Source organism: Sminthopsis crassicaudata, chromosome 4 (assembly GCF_048593235.1).
Source record: "Sminthopsis crassicaudata isolate SCR6 chromosome 4, ASM4859323v1, whole genome shotgun sequence".
Taxonomy (NCBI): Eukaryota; Metazoa; Chordata; class Mammalia; order Dasyuromorphia; family Dasyuridae; genus Sminthopsis; species Sminthopsis crassicaudata.
The window spans coordinates 19929395-19952605 of NC_133620.1; the positions used below are offsets into that span (position 1 = coordinate 19929395).

Genomic DNA, 23211 nt, shown 5'->3' on the forward strand with positions numbered 1-23211 from the left:
GTCTGGAGAGACAAAGAACAAAACTAGGATTTTCTTCTTTTAGTTTTCAACTCTGACCTCCAGAAACTCAGATTATTTTCAGTTTTCAATATTCACTTTGATAAGATTTTGAGTCCCAATTTTTTTTTCTCTCTACTCTCCCCTCCCCAAGACAAGCAATCCGATAAAGGTTATACATGTGCAGTCATGTTGGACACATTTCACATTAATCATGTCATGAAAGAAGAATCAAAAACAATGAAAAGAGTCTGCTTCCATCAGCAATTAGGCTCTGTGGTACTTTTTCCGAGTTTCCATGATGAAACTTTTGGAATTGTTAAGACATTTAGATCATTGGCGCTAAATCATTAAATACTAGATCATCACCCACTGATGCTGTTACTGTGTACAATGTTCTCCTGGTTTTGCTCACTTCACTCAGCCTTGGCTTATGTCAGCCTTTCCAGGCTTTTCTGAAATCTGCCTGCTCACCATGTCGCCCATCCCAGTCATATATCACAACTTGTCCAGCCATTTTCCGGTTGATAGACATCCCCTCTTTCCAAAAAGAGCTGCTGTAACATTTTTGTACATGGGGGTTCTTTTCCCTTTGTTATGATCCCTTTGGGATACTGCCCTAGGAGTGGTATTGCAAGATCAAAGAGTGAGCAGAGTTTTTTAAGTCCTTTGGGTGGAAGGAACTTAGGAGGGAGGGAGGGAGTGAAGGAAGGAAGGAAAGGAAGAAGGAAGAGAGGGAGGGAAGGAAGGAGGAAGAGAGGGAAAGAAGGAGGGAAAGAAGAAAGGAAGGAAGGAAGGAAAGAGGGAAGGAAGGAAGGAAGGAAGGAAGGAAGGAAGGAAGGAAGGAAGGAAGGAAGGAAGAAAGGAAGGAAGGAAGGAAGGAAGGAAGGAAGGGGGCAACAGCCTGCAGATGACTAGGGATGAAGGAAATAACAGCACAGATGGGAGGTAATCTCAAGGTGAAGGCACTTGTGTCTGGGAGTGGGCAGGGAAGGCTGTTCAGAAGGTGAGGTTTAAATCGAGGCTTGATGGAAACCAGGGGAGTCAGAGATGGAGATGTGGAAGGAAGAGGATTCCAGCAAGAGAGCACAGCCAAAGAAAATGTCTGAGTCTGGAGCCAGAGTGTCCTTCTGGAGCCACAGCAAGGTGGTCTGTGTGGAGAGGAGAACAGTAGAAAGGAGGAGCCGGATTGCGATGGCGCTAAAGGGTGTGAGGGGGTGATTTTATTTAGTCTTGGAGGTAAGAGGGAGCTGCTGGATGTCAGTGGGCAGAGGGATGATGTTGCAGCTTTGGTCAGCAAGGGAAGGGATGGATGGGAGTGAGGAAGAGATCTAGGGCAGGGAAGAACTACTTCTATAGCCTAGGTGAAGGTGCTGAGCTTCTGGGATTGTGACAAGGGAGGAAGTGAGACAAAGTACAGGAAACTTCCTGATAAAGCTTCGACAAGACAACAGGTGGAATTTTCAAAATGAAGGAGAGGGAGGGATTTGAGAAGGGCACTTCTTGGCATAATACCTGCATACAGCCAGTGCTTAATAAATCCTTATTGGCTGGCCCACTTTCAGACCAAGTTGACATCTAGTGATAATTCCCTGACATCCGGCCTAAAGTTGCTTCCCACAAGAGGCAGTGTGCCCTAGTGGCTAGGGAGCTGGATTTGGTCTCAGAAAGACCAGGATTCAAGTCTTGATTTCCTAGTTCCTGCCTTGGTGACCAGACTAATCACTTAATCTCGAGCCTTTGGGATTCTGAGAGTTAGTGAAGGATTTGTTTGTCTGAGGGGTTTTTCTTGTAGCCAGCATTTCCCCTGTCGCTCTGGGGGAGAGGTGCTGTATCCAACAATCCTCGACCCCATCCTCTGATGACTCCCCCCCTGCCATCCGGCCCCAGTCACAAGGCATCTTCATGATGGCTCTAGCAGAGAATCCCAAGGAGATGAAGCTCATCGCCGGCTAGGAGAGGCCACGAAGGGAGAGCAGGGCTTGGGCTGAAAGGATGAGGACAAGGATCGTGTAAAGGTCTCCAGGGATGACCGGCCTGGCCAATAAGCAGGAAATGAGACTATGGTGCTAAGGAAGAGCTGCCCAGCCGGATCCCTGGATGAACTCAAGGGAAGGCTGTGTGCCAGGGGATGCCCGTCCTGTGCCCCAGAAGATGCTTGCCCTGTGTGCCAGGAGATGCCCGCCCTGAGCCGTCCTGACACCAGCTCATGAAGGAGCGAGGAGGGGGACCCGGAGAGGGAGGGCAGCAGGCCGGGCCCGAGCAATCCTGGGCCTGCTTCTCATCCGGCTCCCATCAGGCCCCGTCTATCCTGCGGGGACAATCCCTCCGAGGCTGTTCAGGAAGGGAGCCTCCAGTCTCCTCCATTGGGAGAGAAAGCCCGGCTCCAGCAGGTGAACTGTCCTCAGGACAGACATGCTTCCAGACCCCAGCAAGGGCCCAGGGGATCATCTAAATTACAGATTGACACTGACCTGGTGCAGAAATGGGGCCCCAGCCTCAAGGGGCCTCAGCAAGATTTGGACAGACTCCAAACCATCCTGATTGGTTGGTCGGGGGACGGGGAGGGACAATCTGCAGATTTCAAATTATTTGAAGGGCTGTCAAGTCAAAGGAGGATTAGCCTTGTTCTGGAGGCCCTAGAGGGCAGAGCCAGGACCAGGAGCTCAAAGGGTAAGGAAAACACATTTAAGGTTGCCATAAAAGAGCATTTCCAGGCAATGATCTGCCCCCAAATGCAATGGATGGCTCAGGAGATAGGGAGATCTTTGAGGATGCAAGAGGCCAGTTGATCCGGCTCCTTTTCCAGAGGAGAGAGCAGAAGCAGCCCACGGGGCCAGACAGTTTGCCTCGGATTATCTGAGTTGGGGGGAGCAGGCAGAGGCAGAATTTGAACTCAGGCCCTCTGACCTCCACTTTTTCCACTGCATTATACTGATCTTCCAACAAATTCTGGAAAGGACACGCGGAGGGGTCTCCATCCCTTACAAACCTGAAGCCCGGTGGTTCCATTTTAATGGGGCTTTGCTCACATTTTCATGGCACTTCAGATGGTTGATTAGGCTTCACGTTGTACTCGGGGAGTCAGATACCTGCCCCCTTTTAAGGGAAATTGCCGGGAAAGAAGCTCCTTCTGTGTAGAAGAACCAGGCCATTTTGTCACTCAGAATTACTTATGGGGCTTGTCCAGCCCAGTTCCAGAGCCCAAGTCTGAGCCTAGCTCTCCTCCCTAGCAATAAACTGAGCCCAGAGACTCCCCTAAACAGTCTTGGAGCTTCTTTGCTTCCCTTGTTTCTGAGCTCAAAGGACTTCATCAGTTCCTCTGAGCCTTCAAGCAAGATTCGCGCACTTGACTGAAGTCACTCCCGAGCCTGACTAGGGGCCGCTGCTCCCAAAGGCTGCCAGATCTGGCTGCTCCCAGACCTAAAGGACAAACGGCCCTTTCCGTCCACCTCTACATGAACTGTCATCCCCACTGCAGAGGGAGCTCCTCCTGAAGCTGTGCTCCTAGCCCTTCATACCTGCCTTCCCATTCCTTTCCATTTTCCCCAGTCCCCCAGGGACAGAAAACTTCTGAGAAGAGACCGGCATGCACAAGGGCTGGAGGCTGGAATCCAGCCACGGTCCCACTAAGCCCGGGGTTACTTGTCTACCCAGCATCTCAAGGGCGCCCTTCAAAGAGCCAAAGAAAATGGAACCTCAGCCCGCTAGAGCTGCCATTTCTCAGGATGGTGGACAACAGGCCTTTGGAAAGGCTTAGACAAGGTCAGGGAAATTGGAGCCACGGTTTGTACAAGTACCTGCCTATAGACTGTGCTTTTGAACTTGTAATCAGTTAAAGAGAGATCTCCTGTGCCACAGGAAAGACTAAATGCAGAAGACAGAGACTGAGGACCCACAAAAGGTCTTTTTTTTTTTTTTCTTTCTCCTTTTTTTCTTCTTTTCTTTCTTTCTCCTTTATTCCTTTTCCTCTTTTTCTCCTTTTCTGACTTGCTTTCCTTTTCTTCCCTTCTCTTATTCCTCCCCATTCTTACTCATTTTCCTTGTCTTTTCTTTTTTTTTTTTTTGTCTCTTCCCTCTTTCTCTTCCTCCTGGTTTACCCTCTTATTTCTTCATTTCTTTTTTTCTTTCTTGTTTCACTCTTCATTTTTTTCTACTGGTTTTCCTTGTCTTCCTCCTTTTCTTTCCCCTCCTTGCCTTTCTCTTCTCCTTCCTTCCCCACTTTCTTTTTCTCTTACTGATCCTGCTTTGTGATTACATTAGGTGGCTATTCTCTCCACCACCACAGAGAAGATATTCTACAACCCGCTACATGGTCATTGTGAATTGTCATGATTTACACAATTCTCCTGGAAGAGACTAGCCTTCTGGTTAGTCTCCCTTTTCATGGAGTCATTTCTGTCCCTGCATCCTCAGCACCCAGCCCAGTGACTGACACAAAGGAGGTGGTCCAAAAATACTGGTTGAATGGTTGACTAAATATTTGCTTTCCTCCTCCATGAAATGGGATTGGACTAGCCTCAGAGGATTGATGCTTAGATACATAAAAGTACTCTGTAGAGCTAAAAGGAAAAGGTGAAGTAATTTCCATACCTTAAAGTACTACTACAAAAGTACCTCCTATTCTTAATAATGTCAGTTAGCCAACAAGCACTTCTTAGGCGCTTACTATGTACCGAGCACTAAGCTACATAAAATGAGTTATTTAAAAAGTTTTTCTTTTCTGATCAACTTGATAAACATCAACAAACAGGAATATTTCTATATACCAGAAGGGATAGAGACATAATTATAGATGAAACTGTGATTCTCTACTAGATATAGCTTGATTTAAATATATATACAATTACATATTACATACATTACACATATGTATATATAATACAGGACATTTCATAACACACACATGTGTATGCATATATGTATACTGATTATTGTCCTTTGTTTTCCAAGGGGACCAAAATGAAATCACTATGTTGGAATTGATTTATAGTGTGTCCAAGTGTGGCTGATCAGAACAATATGAAATAGTCCATAGGAACATTTGGGGTAGCTTTGCTAATTTTGTGTTTCCTTTAGGCTAATTCAGTTCTGCTTTGTTCATATTTGGGGTGTAGGGGGTGTTCAGGGAAGACTAGTACCTCTGGGGTGAAGGCTGCTGAGTGCTTTCCAGGGCTACTTCCACCTGCTCCATCTTTCCAAGAAGCTTTAACATGTACAGTGGCCACACCCTGGTAAACTGCTTCAGCAGAGGGTGAAACCAGGATGAGGGGTAATATATACGTGTGTGTGTGTGTGTGTTATATACATGCACAGTGTAATATAGGTACATACACACTACATATATACATACATATATCACAGTAGAAATAATACTTCACTTGCCTGTGATTTCTTCTGATTTTCCTTCATTTTTGTCTGTGTATTTTTGTATGCTCATTTGGGATCATCTTTTTCCCTTCTGCAACATGGTTAACTGATTCTTTTTCTCTCCACAACTCTATCCCCTGTTTTTTTTTAAGTACAATCAAGGAAAAGAAATCCACAGATTAATTAGTCTTATTTCATCTCATTACCTCTTTTCTAAGAGATGAGTAAGTTGTTTTTTTTTTTTTTTGGGGGGGTGGCTAAATGTATTTTATTTTAGACAACCAAATGACATATTTTAAAAAAATAATGGCTCTACTACAAATAAATCCAGGTTAAAAAAATAAATGAATAAAACTCAAGATGACATCCCAAATACAGTGTAGATTTTTTTAAAAAGCAGCAATTAGGCAATTAAAAAGGACTTAGCTGAATCTGTTAAAAATTCGGTTTTTATTTCTAAGCCATCCTTAAAGAAAATCATATATGGGATTGTGCCATCCTCATGGAAGTCCCCGAGAGTCACTGCGCCATCTTCGTGTTTTCACCTATGAAGAACTAATATTTTTTTAAAAATTATCAAGGATATATTTGATTTGTTCTGAAGCTTGTAGCATAACGGAGTTTTACTTTATCTGACTTGTGTTCTTCAAATCTACCTTGGATTGATTTCATGGAGTTGTTGATGTACTTTTTTTAGGACTCTTTTGTGAAACTCGTTTCTTGCAGACGATGGCTATGTTAGCTCCCATGATTATAGGGGCATCTGTCCCTCTACTCTTGAGACCTTTGGTAGAGGCATTTCTACCGATGAGTGACATCAGGGGTACCTTCTGTCCTACTGACTAGCTTCCCCTTCCCCTTCAGACAGAGCCTGTCTGGCAATCTCCCGTTGCAAATGGCAGGGAACATCTCATCCTGGCTGATGGGTCCTGGGAGATGATCATGGTGACAGAAGAAGGGAAGGGGCGTTAGTGGTGGTGACAGCCCTAGCACTACGGGGCTCAGTCTCAGAGGGATTCCATGGAGGGGTGTTTGAGGGGGAAGGTGGACAAGTAGGAGCCAGCTTTATCACCAGGCAGAGGGGAGGTGAACATTTTTGGATATATGATCCAAGGGGATTTCCATATGGCCCCATATAGGCTGAAGGGCAAGAAGTCTTCACCTGGAGTCTATAAACTTTAAAACAAAAATATTTCATTAATGGTATTCCAATATAATTTATTTCCTATTCCAGAAAATGAAGAGCATAAGTAACAATTCAGCTGAATTTTTCCCAACATTCCCCTCCAAACTCCAAAATAATGCCTGACAGGTAATGATGGGGCCCACAAAAGGTTCTGGAGACATTCTTCTGGCCTAAGACACTGGGATGTGTCCAGGATGGGGGCTGATCTGGAGTGCAGGGAAGCCGGGGCACCCCAAGGCCACAGCACCAGCCACGGGCTTTGGAGGCACAGCCACAGGGGCAATGGCAGCTTCTGGAGCTCTCAGCCCACCAAGGGTGATGTGACCAGACAGCTGATCAGATGGTGATTATGGTGATCCTTTCGTGGACTGGATTTACTGGATGTAAAAGCCCATTGCATCGCTTCCATGTTGGAGGGAACATAGTCCCAGACTTCAGACTTTTCTTGCTGCTCTTTTCAGAGCTAGTTCTGGAGATCTGTGAGTTTTTGGTACTTTAAGGTTCTGTGATCCAAGGAAATGTAAGAACTTGGGCTCTTATACTTACCCCCAAAGGGCCCTTTTCACTGTAGTTAGAGGTGCTGTCCCTCTTTGTAGCCCTGGGACTCCAACCAGGTTCTCTTCTCTCCTGAGGTCCGAAGTGCTGCTTTCTTCCTTAGAATTGAGATGAGAGCCCTTCTGAGTAAAACTGAGCATTCTTCTCTCCCTGGAACCATGCTCAGGATTTCTATACCTCTATATAAGTGGTGGGGATTTTGGTAGGAGCTTTGACCTTGTTATTTTCTTCTGAGAGTGCATTCTTTTCCTCGTCATCTTTCTATGGTCAGAATTTTTTTCTGCTGTCTGCTCATTTTCATATTCGACTTTTATTCGACTTTTAACTCTTTCTTAAAGTAGGGCTCTGTTTCAGGGTGGAGGGAGCCATTGTCCCAACTTCAGGATTTTGTGCAGCTGTTTTCAGAGCTCCTTCTTTTCTACCCTGGAGGTGTAAGGATTGTTCCTGCTTCCCCCCCCTCCCCCATTGCAGCTGCAAGACCTAGTGTGTAAAAGCAAGTTTGCCAATGCTGGGGCCAGAGCCAGGTCTGGGGCTGTGCTGGTGCAACATGCCGGAATCCCACCCTGGGGCTACAGACCTTCCTTACTGACCTCCAAGTCTTCCCTGGTGTCTCCACAAGCCTCCAGTGCTGCTGCTGAGTTAGAGGTCCTGCCTGGCTGATGCTGGGACCAGGTCTGGAGCCCGGTCTGAGACTGGGTCTAGCTAGGTCTGGGGCTGGGGCTGGAGTCTGGGACTGAGGCCCCAGTAGGGACTGAAGTGGCGCTAGGGCTGGGGCTGAGGCTGGGTTTGGACCTGGAACTGGAGCTGGGGCTGGGGCTGGGGCCTGGTCTGGTACTGGGGCCCCAGCAGGGACTGAAGGTGAGGCTGGGCCAGGGCTGGGGCTGCCCTGGTGCAGCTTGTGCTGGGATCGTACACTGGGCTCCCACCTGGTTTCAGAGACCTTTCCTGCTGGGCCTTCCAGGACTTCCTGGTGTCTCTGGACTGAGAGGTCTGGAAGCCGCCAGTCCTGCCCCTGATTGGGAGGTGCTGCTTAGTTGACTTCATGTCTGTGTCTGGGTCTGGGTTTGGGTTTGGATATGGGCCTAGGGCTGGCACTGGGACTTGGGGCTAGGGCTGAGGCCTAGGCAGGGATTGAAGGTGGGTCTGGGTCTAGGTCTAGGGCTGGGTCTGGGTCTGGGTCTGGGTCTGAGGCTAAGGCTAGGTCTGGTTCCTGGGCTAAGGCTAAGTCTGGATCTGGGGCTAGGGTTGGGTCTGGGCCTAGGGCTGGGGCTGGGACTGGGCCTAGGGCTGGGGCTGGGACTGGGCCTAGGTCTGGGCCTAGGGCTGGGGCTGGGTCTGGGCCTAGGGCTGGGGCTGGGGCTGGGGCTGGGTCTGGGCCTAGGGCTGGGGCTGGGACTGGGGTTGGGGGCTGAGCCTGGGGCAGAGGCTGGGTCTGGGTATGGAGCCAGGGCCCCAGCAGGAACTGAAGGTGAGGCTGGGCCTGCCCTGATGTGGCTTACTGGGCTCGAATGCTGGGCTCCTACCTGGTTCCAGAGACCTTTCTTGCTGGGCTTCCAGGCCTTCCTGGTGTCTCTGGCTGAGAGGTCTGGAAGCTGCCAGTCCTGGCCCTGATTGGGAGGTGCGGCTCAGCTGCCCTGGACGAAGGATGTGGGCCTGCACGAGGGATGTAGGCCTGCACTGGAATGGCTTGAACTGGGACTGCAGGCTGCACTCCTTTCCTCCATCCCAGACTTTTCAGCTGAGCTTCTAAGTTTCCTTCAGCTGGAAAATGTTCTGCTCCATCTGTTGGGTGTTGTGATGCCCTAAAATTTGGTTCAGAGTTGTTATTTAAAGGCATTTGGAGCAGTTTGGGGAAGAAGTCTGGAGTTCCAGCCTTTACTCCGACATCTTGGCTTTGCCTCCACCTCTACCACAATTAGGAAAATACAAGATTAAACAGCCAGAGGGCTTGAATAAGGATATTCTAGAGAGCAGGGGAGCTAGGTTTAGAACCAAGAATCCCCTTCCCCATAAAACTGAGGATAATCCTTCAGGGGAAAAAGTAGAAATTCGATGAAATAAAGCACTTTCAAGCATCCATGATAAAAAGACCAGAGAGGAATTAAAAAAAAATTTGATTTTCAAACATAGGCCTCAGGAAAAGCCTAGGGAGGGAATCAGGAAAAGGAGATCATGGGGGACCTTTATCTGTTCACGTTCCTACACTGGAGGTTGATGCTAGTGGCTCTTTAGAACTTTCTCATTATTATGGCAGTTAGGAGGAGTATATATATATACATAGACAGGGGACACAGATGTAACTGGAATATGAGGGGATAATGTCAAAAAATAAAATTATGGGTGAGAGAGGAATACTGGAAGAAAGGGAAAGGGAAAAGTGGAATAATATAAATTATCTGCCATAAAAAGAGTCAAGAAAAAGCTCTTGGGCAATAGGGGGAGGGGAGGGAAAGGGGAAGGGGGGAGGGGAAGTAGAGTGAGAGAACCTTACTTTACTCTTATCAGAATTGACTCAAAGAGGAAATAACATACAAACTAAAAATGGGAATAGAAATCTATTTTATCCTGCAGGAAAGTAGGAGAGAGATAAGATATGGAAAAGGGGAGGAGGGTGATAGAAGAGAGCATATTTTGAGGGAGGGAGTGGGCAGTGGCAAAACACTTTTGAGGAGGGACAGGGTCAAGGGAGAGATAGAAGAGACTAAATGTGCAGAATATACAATTAACAACAGTGACTGTAAAAAACATTTTGAAGCAAGGTCTGATTTCTCAAATGTAGAGTCAAATATATAGATTTATTAAAAATTTCCCAATTGATAAATAATGAAAATGATATGAACTCTCTCTCTCTCTCTATATATATATATACATACATATATATGTATATGTATATATATATAGCTATAGATTTATAGCCCCCAAAACCATAAAATTATGCATATCTTTTGATCTAATAATATCATTACCAGACATGAATTCCAAGAGTTTTTTTTTTTTTTTTTTTTTTTTGCTGAGGCAATTAGGGTTGTGACTTTCCCAGGGTCATGGGTCAACACAAGCCAGGAAGTGTTAAGTGTCTGAGGTCAGATTTGAATTCAGGTCCTCCTGACTTCAGGGCACCCTAACCCTAACCCCAATTGCCTCAGCAAAAAAAAAAAACCACAAAAAAACAAAAAAACAAAAACCCAAAACACAGAGAGAGAGAAGCAAAGAAATGACAAGCAGGATGGCTTCCGAAAAGCCTGGGAAGACATAGAATTTGATACAAAGTGAAATAAGCAAAACCACAAGAGTACTGTACACAGTAATAGCAACATTGTAAGATAACCCACTGTGAATGACTTAGCTATTCTGATCAATACAATGATACAAGACAATTCTTGAAAAACTCATGACGAAAAATGCTCTCCACTTTCAGAGAAAGAAGAGATGGAGTCTGAATGTCAATCAAAGCATACTTTTTTCACTTTATTTTTCCTGTTCTTTTTTTTTGTTTGTTTGTTTGTTTTAGGGTGATTTGGCAGCATATTTCTTGCCTTTGCCATGGATGGAGAGGGGTTGAAAGGAAAAGAATTTTGGGAACTTTTCAAAAAGTCAATGTTAAAAATAAATAAAATAAAAATATAATTGATTTGTTTGAAATCTTCTGTACTTTATTTTATGCATTTGAAAATTATTTGGAAAAATGTTCTATTGACTTTGCCAGATCATCCTGGAACATTTAGGACCCAAGTAAGTTAAGACTTTCTGCTCTGAAGGGGTGACTGAATTTATTTTAAGATTCCAAAGTTCTGTGATCCTCCCATTCCACAGCTAGGAAATGGGGAATGGAGAGTCAGAGCCAGCCCCTAGTCTAAAGAGTAGGGAGTAAGAGTTCCTCAAAATGGATAATCTTCAGGAAGAAGTGGCCAGGTTTGGGATCTAGAGGGTTTCATGCTGAAATAACTTCTCTCTCCACATCTGGCTTAGGTCACCAGGACAAATTAATGCATTTGTTTCACCCCCTTAACATCTGTCTCTGTAACTGAAGCCTCCATAGGGCTCGGGCAGAAGCCAGGACAAGATGGCCCTCTCCCCCAGGAGGCCTGGCAATGCAGGACCAGCAGGGGCTGGGACTGGGGCTGACCATGAGGGAAGATGAAAAGAGACTGTCATCGTCCAGACTAGAAATATGTTGGAGCTCTGTGGGGGTGGGAGTGGGTGAGGGGGAAGCAGCAGTAGTACCATAGTAGGGGGGAAGGAGGCTACTAGATTCAAAGCAAAATGCTGAATCTTTCTCTTTCACAAGCATTTAAAATTCTGGTTCTTCCTCCCCTTCATAAGGCGGAAAGAGCACCATGATGACATGGGTCATAGATTTCACAGCCTGTGATTCCAGAGGAATCTCTCTCATTCTCCTTCTTGGTGAGAGGAGAGAGCTAGAGGAGATGGCCATTATTCTGTGATTCTGTGAATTTAAGTCACCAATACTTTGGGAGAAGCAACAGAGTAGGTCACAGAGTCTCATCTCTACGGCCATTTTAGGGGTATGCAAGCTTGGGTCCATGGCGGTGAGTCACAATCCCTAAAGTTTTACCCTCAATTTCCTCCTTATCTTATAAAGCAGGGACAAAAACACCTGTTCTGCTGATCTCACAGACTTGTTGTGAAGGTCAAATAATAATAAAGCAAATGAGTGCCCATAAGAAATGTTAAAATGTCAAATGACGCCTAAGACAAAGGAAAACAAATGTTCTGTAGAAAGGTCCTGACTTGGTAGGAATCCAAAAACATGTTGGAGCTAGAGAAAAGGGCACATAGCCCTAGTCCATGACTGGCATATTGTATGGATGTAAGCCCAGCAGTAGCTGAGTTCAAGGGAGCTTTTTTTGGCAGAATTGGTATTTTAAAAATTTTCATATTTTAATATTTCTGAAATTTTTGAGTATTTATATTTTTAAAAATTTTATAGTAACTTTCTATTTTTAAAGATAGTTTTCAACATTCACCCTTGCAAAACCTGTGTTCCAAATTTTTCTCCCTCCCCACCTTCCCCTTCCCCAGTCCCTTGGACAGCAAGCAATACAATATAGGTGAAACATATACATTTCTCTTAAATGTATTTTCACATTTGTCACGCTGCACAGTAATCAGATCAAAAGGAAAAAAAAATGAGAAAAAAAACACAAACAACAACAACAAAGAGATGACAATACCATGCTGTGATCCACACCCAGTCTCCACAGTCCACTCCCTGGATGATGCAGATGGCTCTCTCCATCCCAACTACTTTCCAGTATAACTTGGTGCAAGAGATTGCACAGTGTCTTGCTCTTAGTCAGTGATCAACAAATGATTGTTGAATTGGATTTGGTATAATTTTAAAAGTAGATTTGGGGTTTAATGATCTCTGAAATTGATCCCTATTCCAAAATCCAATGATTCTGAAACGAAGAGGGTGAAATTTTGCTCATGGGGTGATGTTGGTCCTATTCAGGTATTGTTTGGTTCTGTCTGATTCTTCCTCATCTTTTTTATTTTTTTTGGCATAGGGCTCATTTTACAAATAGGGAAACGGAGGCAAGCAGGGTAAAATGACTTGTCCAGAGTAACCAGCTAAGAAGTGTCCAAGGCCAGACTAAACTTCCCCAAGGGAGTCTTCCTGGCCTTCTATCCACTGCACTATCATTCCTTCCTCAAGAATGACGCTTTTTTGAGTAGAACCAACAGAACATTGTACACAGTAATAGCAAGATTATGTGATAACTGCAATATAGTGGCTCTTTTCAAAAGTGCAGTGATCCAGGATAGTCCCAATGATCTTGTGATGGTGAGAACCATCTGCATCCATAGAGGGAACTGAGTGTGGACCACAACATAGTATTTTCACCAATTTTTTGTTGTTGTTTGCGTGTATTTTTTTCTTTCTCAATTTTTTCCTTTTTGATCTGATTTTTCTTATTCAGCATGCTAAATGTGAAAATATGTATAATTTTGAAAATAATATTAGGAAGATTAAGGTATATAAATTCACCTATAATTGAGCAGATCACTTCAAAATAGAGATTGCCATCTCTGGTTGCTTAATTGCTTTTTTTTTTTTTTTCTTTCTCATTTTTTTTCTTTTTAATTTGATTTTTCTTATGCAGCATGCTAAATGTGAAAATATACATAAATAATTTTGAAAATAATTAAAATTAGGAAGACTAAGGAATGTAAACTCACCTATAATTTGGCAGAGCACTTCAAAGTAGAGATCACCACTTTGTAGTTGTTTACTTTTTGTTTTCTTTCTCATTTTGTTTTCCTTTTTGATTTGATTTTTCTTAAATGTGAAAATGTACATAAATAAATGTATAAATAAATAACATATGTATAAAAATTTTTAAAATAATTAAATTAGATTAAAGTGTAACAACTCACCTATAATTGAGTAGACCACCTCAAAATAGAAATTATCATCTCTATGGTTGTTTGCTTTATTTTTCTTATTTTTCATTTGATTTTTTAATGAAGCATAATAAATGTGGAAATATGTATAAATAAATTAAAAATAATTAAAATTAGCTAGATTAAGGAACATTAATTCACCTATAATTGAGCAGAACATTTCAAAATAGAGATTGCCACCTCTGCGGTGGTTTGCTTGCTTTTTTTTTCCCTTTTGTTTTCCTTTTTGATTTGATTTTTCTTAAATGTGAAAATATGTATAAATAAATAAAATATACATATAAATAAATGTATAAATAATTAAAATAATTAAAATTAGTAAGATTAAGGAATATGAATTCACTTATAATTTAGCAGAGTGCTTCAAAATAGAAACTGCCATCTATCTGTATAGGTTATTTGCTTGCATTTTGTTTTTCTTTTTTTTTCTCATTTTTTTTTTTGATGATCGGATTTTTCTTATACAGCAAGCTAAATGTGGAAATATGTATATGTAACTTAAAAAAATAATTAAGATTACTTGGACTAAGGAATATTAACTCACCTCTAATTAAGCAGATCACTTCACAATAGAGATTGTCACTTCTGTAGTTGTTTGCTCACTTTTTTGTTTTCTTTTCTGTTTTTCTTTTTTGATCTAATTTTTCTTACCTGCAGCATGCTAAATGTGGAAATATATGTAAATAATTAAAGATAATTAAAATTAATTAGACTGAGGAATACCAACTCACCTATAATTGAACTGATCTCTTCAAAATAGAGATGACTACCTCTGTGATTATTTGCTTGCTTTTTGTTTTCTTTTTTGATCTGATTTTTCTTATGCAGTATGCTAAATGTGAAAATATGTATAAATAATTAAAAATAATTAAAATTAGTTAGACTAAGAATATAAATTCACATAATTGAGCAGATCTCTTCAAAATAGAGATTGCCTCCTCTGTAATTGCTTGTTTTTTGTTTTCTTATTTTTTTTTCCTTTTTGATCTGGTTTTTCTTATGCAGTGTTCTAAATTTGAAAATATGTGCAAGTAAATTTGAAAATAATGAAAATTAAGAAGATTAAGGAATATGAATTCACTTATTTAGCAGAATGCTTCAAAATCCATTGCCACTTCTGTGATTATTTGTTTGCTTTTTGTTTTCTTTCTCATTTTATTTCCCTTTTTGATCTGATTTTTCTTATCTGCAACATGTTAAATGTGGAAATATGTGTAAATAATTAAGGATAATTAAGCTTAATTAGACTAAGGAATATCAACTCACCTATGATTGAGCTGATTGCTTCAAAATAGTGATTGCCACCTCTGGTTATTTGCTTGCCTTGTGTTTTATTTTCTCATTTTGTTTTCCTTTTTGAGCTGATTTTTTTAATGCAGCATGCTAAATATGAAAACATGTATAATTAATTAAAAATAATTAAAATTAGTTAGACTAAAGAACATCAACTCACCTATAATGGAGCAGATCTCTTCAAAATTATTTTGTGGTTGTTTGCTTTTTGTTTTCTTTCTCACTTTTTTCCTTTTTTATTTGATTTTTCTTATCTGTAGCATACTAAATGTGGAAATAGGTATAAATAATTAAAGATAATTAAGATTAATTAGATTAAAGAATATCAACTCACATATAATTGAGCTAATTGCTTCAAGATAGAGATCATCACCTCTATAGTTGTTTGCTTTTTGTTTTCTTTCTCATTTTTTCCCCTTTTGATTTGGTTTTTCTTATCTGCAGCGTGCTAAATGTGGAAATATGTATAAATATTATGTATAAATAATTAAATGTAATTCAGATTAATTAGACTAAAGAATATCAATAATTGAGCTGATTGCTTCAAAATAGAGATCGCCAACTGTGGTTGTTTGCTTTTTGTTTTCTTTCTCATTTTTTCTTTTTTCTTTGGTTTTTCTTATCTGCAACAGGCTAAATGTGGAAAAGTGTATAAATTAAATTAAATTAAATGAATTAAAAAAGATAATTATGATTAATTAGACTACGGAATATCAACTCACCTATAATTGAGCCGATTGCTTCAGAATAGATCAACGCCAACTCGCTTTTTGTTTTCTTTCTCATTTTTCCCCCTTTTGATATGTTTTTTTTAATCTGCAGCGTGCTAAATGTGGAAATATGTACAAATAATTAAAGATAATTAAGATTAATTAGACTAAAGAATATCAATAATTGAGCCGATTGCTTCAGTATAGAGATCACTGCCTCAGTAGTTGTTTGCTGTTTTCTTTATCATTTTTCCCCCTTTTGATCTGGTTTTTGTTATCTGCAGCGTGTTAAATGTGGAAATATGTATAAATAATTAAAGATAATTAAGATTAATTAGACTAAGGAATATCCACCCACCTATAAATTGAGCTTCAAAACACTGCTCTCCACCCGGGTTATTTGCTTATTTGTTATTTCCCCCCCCCCCACTTTATTTTCCTGTTGTTCTGATTTTTCGCGCTGAATGGGAGAGTCCGTCTCTCTAATTACTCATTAAATTGCTTAGACCAGGGAACCGCACCTCCCCTGAGTGAGCAGACCCTCCAGCGTGGAGATTGCAGCCCCCGGGACCCGCCGAGCAGCGGAGATAGAAGAGAACGCGGCGTTTGGAACGTCCGGACAATGCACAGAACGTACCAAAGTTTCCGACAAAGACAATTAGAACCCAAAATTAGAGCCAGTTTTAGCACAAAAAGTACTGATTGACCCCTGAATTTAGTTTGCTGGGGGCCCTCGGCAAGAGGAAGGAAGGATGGCAAGGTCAGGGCTTCCCTGCGACCGCGAAATGGCTGCAAAGGCCGCCGGCTCTTGGGTGGGTGCGGCCGAGAATGGAGAACTAAGCCCCCTCGCAACGCTATGGGCCAGGAGACAAACAGCTCAACCGCTACAAGAACTCGAGGAGCTGCCAGGGGAAACTGTCGCCGCCGCCGTCGCCGCCGCTGCTGCCGTCGCCCAATGGGGTGCGTTATCTGCATGATGGATTTTGTGTACGGGGACGCAATCCGTTGCCTCCCTTGTCTACACAGCTACCACGTCCACTGCTTAGATGACTGGTTTCTCTACTCTTTATCGTGTCCCTGCTGCTTTGAGCCCGTAGATCCGGCGTGGTTTTACTCTTGCTGTTAAGACCTGGAACGCGGCGGCCATCATGGCCCTGGTCTACTTTAGGTGAGGCCCGGGGGAGGGGGCAGCCCTACAAGCCCCAACTAGCCCTTGACCACCCTGGGGGGACACGGCCAAACGATATTAAAAGGACGCTGGAGATTTTGGCGGTCCGCGGGCGTCCCGCAGGAGCCAAACGTGGCCAGACCCTGGGGGGGGGGGAGGCCCGCTTCACTTGGGATCAGTAACCACGGTTTTTTCTGTTACCCCCCAGCCCTGCCCCAGCCCCCCTCCGGTTGAGCTTTTAAAAATGTCCCTGAAAGCTAATCTTTTTCTCTCAACCCCATAATCCTGAGCCTTCGAGCTCAGGACCCGAAGCCATCGGGCTGAGGAACGTTGGGCCGGCGGCCATCTAAGGAAGGCGAAGTCGTTGGCCACCGCAACGGCGGGCGAGGAGGAGCTGAAAGCTACTTTCGACGCCCCCCACCGCCCCAGTTTTAAAATTAACCATTTCCCACGGCCCACCCATCATGTTAAAAATCCCCAGATGGCCGTTGGCGGGAAAAAACATCCCCCCCCCACTCCATCCAAGGGCTCCCGGGAGGGAGGCGGTTTGTAGCTTAATTTCAGGACTCAAATGTCATCCTTAGGATTGGGGGGCAATGGGGGAGGGGGAACAGAGGCTGCAGGGACCTTACTGGGGGGGCCGAGGAAAAACCAGGGAGCTTTTAGTACCAAGTCAGAAAATTGGGATTTCTCCCCCAATCTGCCACCATTATACCCTCTGAGGGTGTGAGAAAGACCCTTAATATTTCCCTCCTCATCCCCCACCGTGTCCAACCCCAAATCCTTTGGGGTCAGAATCCCGGCTTCCCCCGCCCCGTTGGGTCAACAGTCAGTTTCCACTCTCTAATAATCATCCCGCGGGTTGGACAAATGGCATCTGGCTGTTCAACTGTCCTGCCCTTATTCCCGGGATGGGTTGAACATCGATCACATTAATCTCGGTCTAGAGCTGACAATAGGTCAGTTGTGTGGGAAACCGGGTTTTGAGGGGCAGGGTAAGCTAAATTCCGGGGATACAGAGAAATCAGAATGAGGGTTTCACATATGTAGTTCACCTGCAGCAGAACTGCCATTAACATAGCAGGGATTCCCTGACCCGTCCCAGAGCACCCCCTTTCTGTGGGCCAGACCCTCATCCTGGTCATTGTGGGTGTCCCTTCCCCCCAACAGGCTAGAGAGGAGCCTCACAGATCAATGCAGAGATTAACAGGGTCCCTGATAACATGGAAGAGGAGAAACAAAATGAATTATAAGAAAGGAAAGGAAAGGAAAAAGGAGAAAGAGGGAAAAAGGAAAGGGAAGGGAAAGGAAAGGAAAGGGAAAGAAAAAGAAAGAGGGAAAGGAGAGGGAAAGGAAAGGGAAAGGAAAAAGGAAAGGAAAGGAAGGGAAAGGAAAGTAAAGGGAAGGAAAAAGGAGAAAAAGGGAAAGGAGAGGGAAAGGAAAGGGAAGGAAAGAGAAGGAAAGGGAAGGAAAGGAAAAAAAAGGAAAGGAAAGGGAAGGAAAGGAAAAAAGGAAAGGAAAGGAAGGGAAAGGAAAAGAGGGAAAGGAAAGGAGAAAGGAAAGGAAGGGAAGGGGAGAGGAGAAAGGGGGAATGAACAAGAGAAAGGGAAGGGAAAGGGAAAAGAGAAGGAAAAAGGAAAGGGGAAAGGACAAGAGAAAGGGAAGGGAAGGAAAGGGGAAAGAAGAGAAAGAAGGGAAAGGAAGAAAAGGGGAAAGAAGAGAAGGGAAAGGAAGAAAAGGAAAGGAAAGGGGAAAGAAAGGGAGGGAAAGGGAAAAGGAAAAGAGAAAGGGAAGGAAAATAAATGGAATGTTATGTTGGAGCTCAAAGGTATCTTTGAGAAGAGTATTTTGAATAAAGACTAAGCAAGAATGGTTGGGAATTTTCAGCTTTTGCAAATGAAGAAATAGAAATCTAATAAGGGAGGGGAAATGACTATTCTAAAGGCACAATTTATAGGACATTCAGAATTATCTAGCTCTGTAATATTGTAACCCCTGGGAACCATGAACAAAAATTCTGTTAGGACCCAGAGAGAAAGAACGGAGCCATATGGATTTGATGCTTTCTCAGCAGGGAAGAGTCCCCCAGAAGATAACCTGGAAAAGGGGCTGAGGGCAAGGGTTTTATATTTCAAACACAGGCATATTCTGCAGCCTTTAAGGGGTAACAGAACCTGAGCTGTTGGGAAGATAGGAAAACTCTGGACCTCATTTACTAGAAATACCCTTTTCCCTTTTAGGTTGGCCTTTGGTTATGAAAACACTTATGAGATAAAGGACTCCATTCTTAGGATAGTGAGCTGGCAGGGACCTTAGAGATCATTAAGCTATAAAGTGCCTACTATGTATCAGGAGTGCTTAAGCATAGGATAAACAAATGAAATAATTCCCCACTCCACCCCCTGAAATTTACAATTGAGAAAATTGAGGTCCAGAAAGAAGTGATTTGCTAAAAATTACATAGTAATAGTATTTGAACTCAGCTCCCACAAAATGCTCATTACTCCTGATTTTTAGGCATTGTTTCCCCAGGGTGGCCTACTTAAAACAATTTAAAAGAGTTTAGCTCAAAATCTTTTTTACAGGAGAATTTGTTTAATTGCTTGACTGAACTTTTTTGTGCGCTCGTATGTGTATGCTTGGGCCTGCTCCTCCTAGCCAGTCCTTGTTGGCTGTCAGTGATGGAGGAGTGGGTGAGTGGAAGCCCTCGTTGTTGCTCTGTTCTAACGGTTATCATTTCTGTCTCATTGTCTACAGACCAGAAGAACATCACACCTCAGAACATCTTGCAAGCAGTCCGGCTTCATTAACATCAGGCAGCAAACCCAAATAAACAGCATTTACCAAAACTCCAGCGTCCTCCCGGTTTGTGGAAGAACAACATTGACGGGACACCTGAGAAGTATATATGGTCATTTCTCTGCCCATCCTCTGCCAGTCTAACGTAGACTGGCTTAGGTTGGTGCAAAGGGGCAGGGGGCCCTAAGGGAGGTTGGGGAGGGAGGTGGATTTCTACTGCACTTCTGGGTCCTCCCCCAAACACACACACACTTGCCCCTTTCAGCCATTTCAACTTGTGTGGCTGATTCCTGTCATTGAGTCAACTCTGGATTCAATCAACAAATATTTATTAAGCATTTACTATGTGCCAGACACTATGTTTAGCACATATAAAAAGCAAAAGGCAGCTTATGATCTAATGGGGAAGACAATTATAGAGAAAGGAACAAAGAATAAATAGGAAATAAGGAACAGAGGGAAGGCACCAAATCAACTGTCTTACGTCCAGGTGAGGGAAAAGCAGTGACATCCCAATCCCAGTAGTGACATCCCAGTAATTTTTATTCAAATTTTTTTCAGTTAGATGCATAGAATGTTAAGAGTTCTAAGGAGGGATGTTAGAACAGAGAACATTAAGCCATCAACTCCGACCTAGGAGTTGTCCTTGGGATCATCTCCAACTCTGTGGTGAGGAAACTGTGGGCCACAGGAAGGAGGTAAATATCTCATGGGCCTTAACAGCAAACCCTCCCTTCCCTCCTTTCCCTACCTTCTTCCCTCCCTGCCTTCCTCCTTTGTTTCCTCCCACCGTTCCTTTCTTCATTTTTTCTCCCTCCCTTCCTTTTTTTCTTGCTTTCTTCCTTCCTCCCACTCTCCCTCCCTTTTTCTTTCCTCCCCTTCCTCTTTTCCTTCTTTTCTCCCTCTATTCCTCCCTTCTTCCCTCCTCCCTTTCTCTATCCTCTCCCTCCTTCCTCTCTCCTTTCTTCCCTTCCCTCCCTCCCTCCCTTCCATTCTTCCCTTCCTCCCTTCCTTCCTTTTTTAGTTCCTTCCTTCCCTTCTTCCTTTCTTCCCTCCCTCTTTCCTTCCCTCCTATTTGACAAAGTTATTAAGCACCTAGTGTATGCACACACTGTGCTAGGTCTTGGAAGTGATACAAGAACTGTCTCTTTAAGCTCCTACCTTCCTATTAGGAGGAAAGTCCCTAAACAAAAGTTAACTATAATTACATTAGCAAGTAGCGAACAAAGTGCCAGGGGGTGTCCTAGGATTGGAGTCATTAATGGTTAGAACTCCCTATAAGAAGTGGTGCTTGAATCAAGTCTTCAAAGGGTGAGGAATTGAGGGAGATGGGGCGGGTGGACAGCCAGGCCTCCTTGGCAGGGAGCTGAGGGATCACAGCCAGTAGTCATGGACAGACCCATCTACCTCTAGGGCATAAACAGGATGGGATGGAGGAGTAGGGAAGTCTGGGAAGCTCAGAATCTCCTTCCCCAGGCTTGGGGCCCTTGGAAGGTACTACTGGGCAAGCCCAGGAAGATGCTCCTCTGGTGAGCTGTGTGAAGACAGATTAATTTATGAAATCAAAAGTGCACAGAAACGGTGTTTAATAAGTGCATGAATTCCTGTCAGCAACACTTGTTCTAGATAATCTCACTCATGCAAAAACAAGCGTTGTCGGCCCATCCACTGAACTTTAGGAAGCTGGGGGCAGAGTCTTTAGAATTAGGAGGCACAGAATTCAAAACCAGAATCAACCGGCTTTTATTAGAGGACATAGCAACTCTGACCTCCCTAGGTTGGGGTGAAGATGAAGGTAATATAAAGCATATTAATCTTTTTTCTTTTTCTTTCTTTTTTTTTTTTTTTCTTTTTTTTTTTTTTTTGGCTGAGGCAATTGGGATTAAGTGTCACAGGGTCACACAGCCAGGAAGTGTTAAGTGTCTGACACCAGATTTGAACTCAGGTCCTCCTGACTTCAGGGCTGGTGCTCTTTCCACAGTCCCACCTAGCTGCCCTGAGCATTAGAGATCTTAAATGCAGGTTTAGGTAATGAGTTCCCCATGATCCAGGTCTCTAAGAAGAACTTGGGATCTACAATTTTTAAAAATTAACTTAACATAGTGGGTTTCCTTTGTAATTTTACGTAATGCATAATTCAAAGAAAGATCCATCCTTAGGCTTGAGCAGGCTGCTCTAGAGATCCATGAAAAGAACAAGCATTTATGAATGGCTTCTTCCAGGTACTACAAACACAATTCATTTGTTCCTCACAATAAACCCAGAGGTAAGTGCTATTTCTATCGCCATATTACAGCTGACAAAATGGCGGCAAACAAGTTTAGACACATGGATAAAAAGGGGTTGAAAATGGATTGAATTTGGGTCTTTCTGACCTGGCCCTAGTGCTCTAAGCACTACACTATCCAGAGGACTCAGAGTTCTGAGTTTTCCTTTTCTTTTTTAAAAAGCTGTTCTTCTAAGTGCAAAGTGATTCCCCCCCCAAAAAAAACTTGAATTCCAAATTTTTCTCTCCCCACTTCCCAGCAAACAATCCAATATAGATTAATTAAACATATGCACTTCTTCTAAACATGTTTCCATATTTATCATGCTGTGCAAGAAAAATCAGGTCCAAAGGGAATACAACAAAGCAAGCAAACAAGGGGATTTGATCCATATTTATTCTCCATAGTTCTTTCTAGATGCAGATTTTTTCCATCACAAGTTTATGGGAATTGCCTTGAATCAGTTTTTTCTTCCAACACTGAAATTCTGGGATTGTGTGATCTGTCCATATAGGAAACATGGGGGCTATGTATGTGTGTGTGTGTGTGTGTGTGTGTGTGTGTGTGTGTGTTTGGGGATTCTATGTTGGTGTATGGGAGGTGGAACACATTTTCAGTCTCTTTTCCTTCTGGCTCCCAGGAGCCAGAGCTCAGCACAGCTTAGCAAATCCTGAGTCCTAAAGTCTCCACCATAAGGCTTTGCTAATATCCTTTGAACATTTAACTCAGGGAAGCCCCCAGAATTTTGCCAATCCCTGAATTACCCCTTGAGTCTGGGAAGGCCCTTCCTCCATTCCCCCTCTGCCCCCCCCAACCTTCTGTCAACTTGGTATGACTGATGGAGCTAATCTTGTCTTTGCTGACAGCCCATCTGAGCTGTCTCAAGAGCCACAGTGACCCCCTGCTCCTCATTCAGGCACCCCCAGATCCAGGCCCTGGATGCCTTTGGACAGCTGGGTCTGTCCTCTTAACGATGTTGGATTGTAAGGAGAAACCCCTGGGTCCCTGGTCTAGGATCCTGCTCTACTTGGCTGCCATTCACTTTTTTGGGGTCTGGGTGGGAGCTGTTGGAGACTTACCTCCTCCCAAGAGGTGAAGGCCTTTATTTTTGTCATTCCTGAAACCCTGGAGACTCTGGGAAGACCTTCTGCTAGGCAGACTCTCAGCAGCCCCAGAAAGATCCTTGCCCTGAACTTTGCCAGAGGGGACTTTTCTTGGTGAGCTTTCTTGGAGCTGGAGCTGTCCAGTTCTGGGAAAGGAAGGAGGAGGACTGCAGACAGGGAACCAGGGCAATGCTAGAGAACTTGTCTGGGGGTGGGAGAGCCAACTCGGGCACAACTCTTAAGGACTCAACTTGGATCGACTCATCAAGGTGTCAGCCCTGCCTCCTTCCCATAGGCAACCTCCTAGAAAGGGCCATCTGGGCTTAGAGCCTCC

The 23211-nt window shown here is 43.5% G+C and overlaps 2 long non-coding RNA genes and 1 pseudogene across 2 annotated transcripts; 1 reads left to right on the forward strand and 2 right to left on the reverse strand.

Annotated features, from left to right (window-relative positions):
* Nucleotides 1–5388: 5388 nt before the first annotated feature.
* On the reverse strand, nt 5389–13436 carry LOC141540504 (uncharacterized). The gene is made up of 4 exons (XR_012481557.1): nt 13313–13436; nt 8632–8910; nt 8035–8120; nt 5389–5504 (listed from the first exon to the last, which is right to left on the reverse strand). It is a non-coding gene; the product is annotated as an uncharacterized LOC141540504 (long non-coding RNA).
* On the reverse strand, nt 5771–6461 carry LOC141566554 (translationally-controlled tumor protein homolog pseudogene; annotated as a pseudogene).
* A 2852-nt stretch (nt 13437–16288) lies between the features above and the next one.
* Nucleotides 16289–19557, forward strand: LOC141541592 (uncharacterized). The gene is made up of 2 exons (XR_012481850.1): nt 16289–16708; nt 19466–19557. It is a non-coding gene; the product is annotated as an uncharacterized LOC141541592 (long non-coding RNA).
* The last annotated feature ends 3654 nt before the right edge of the window (nt 19558–23211 follow it).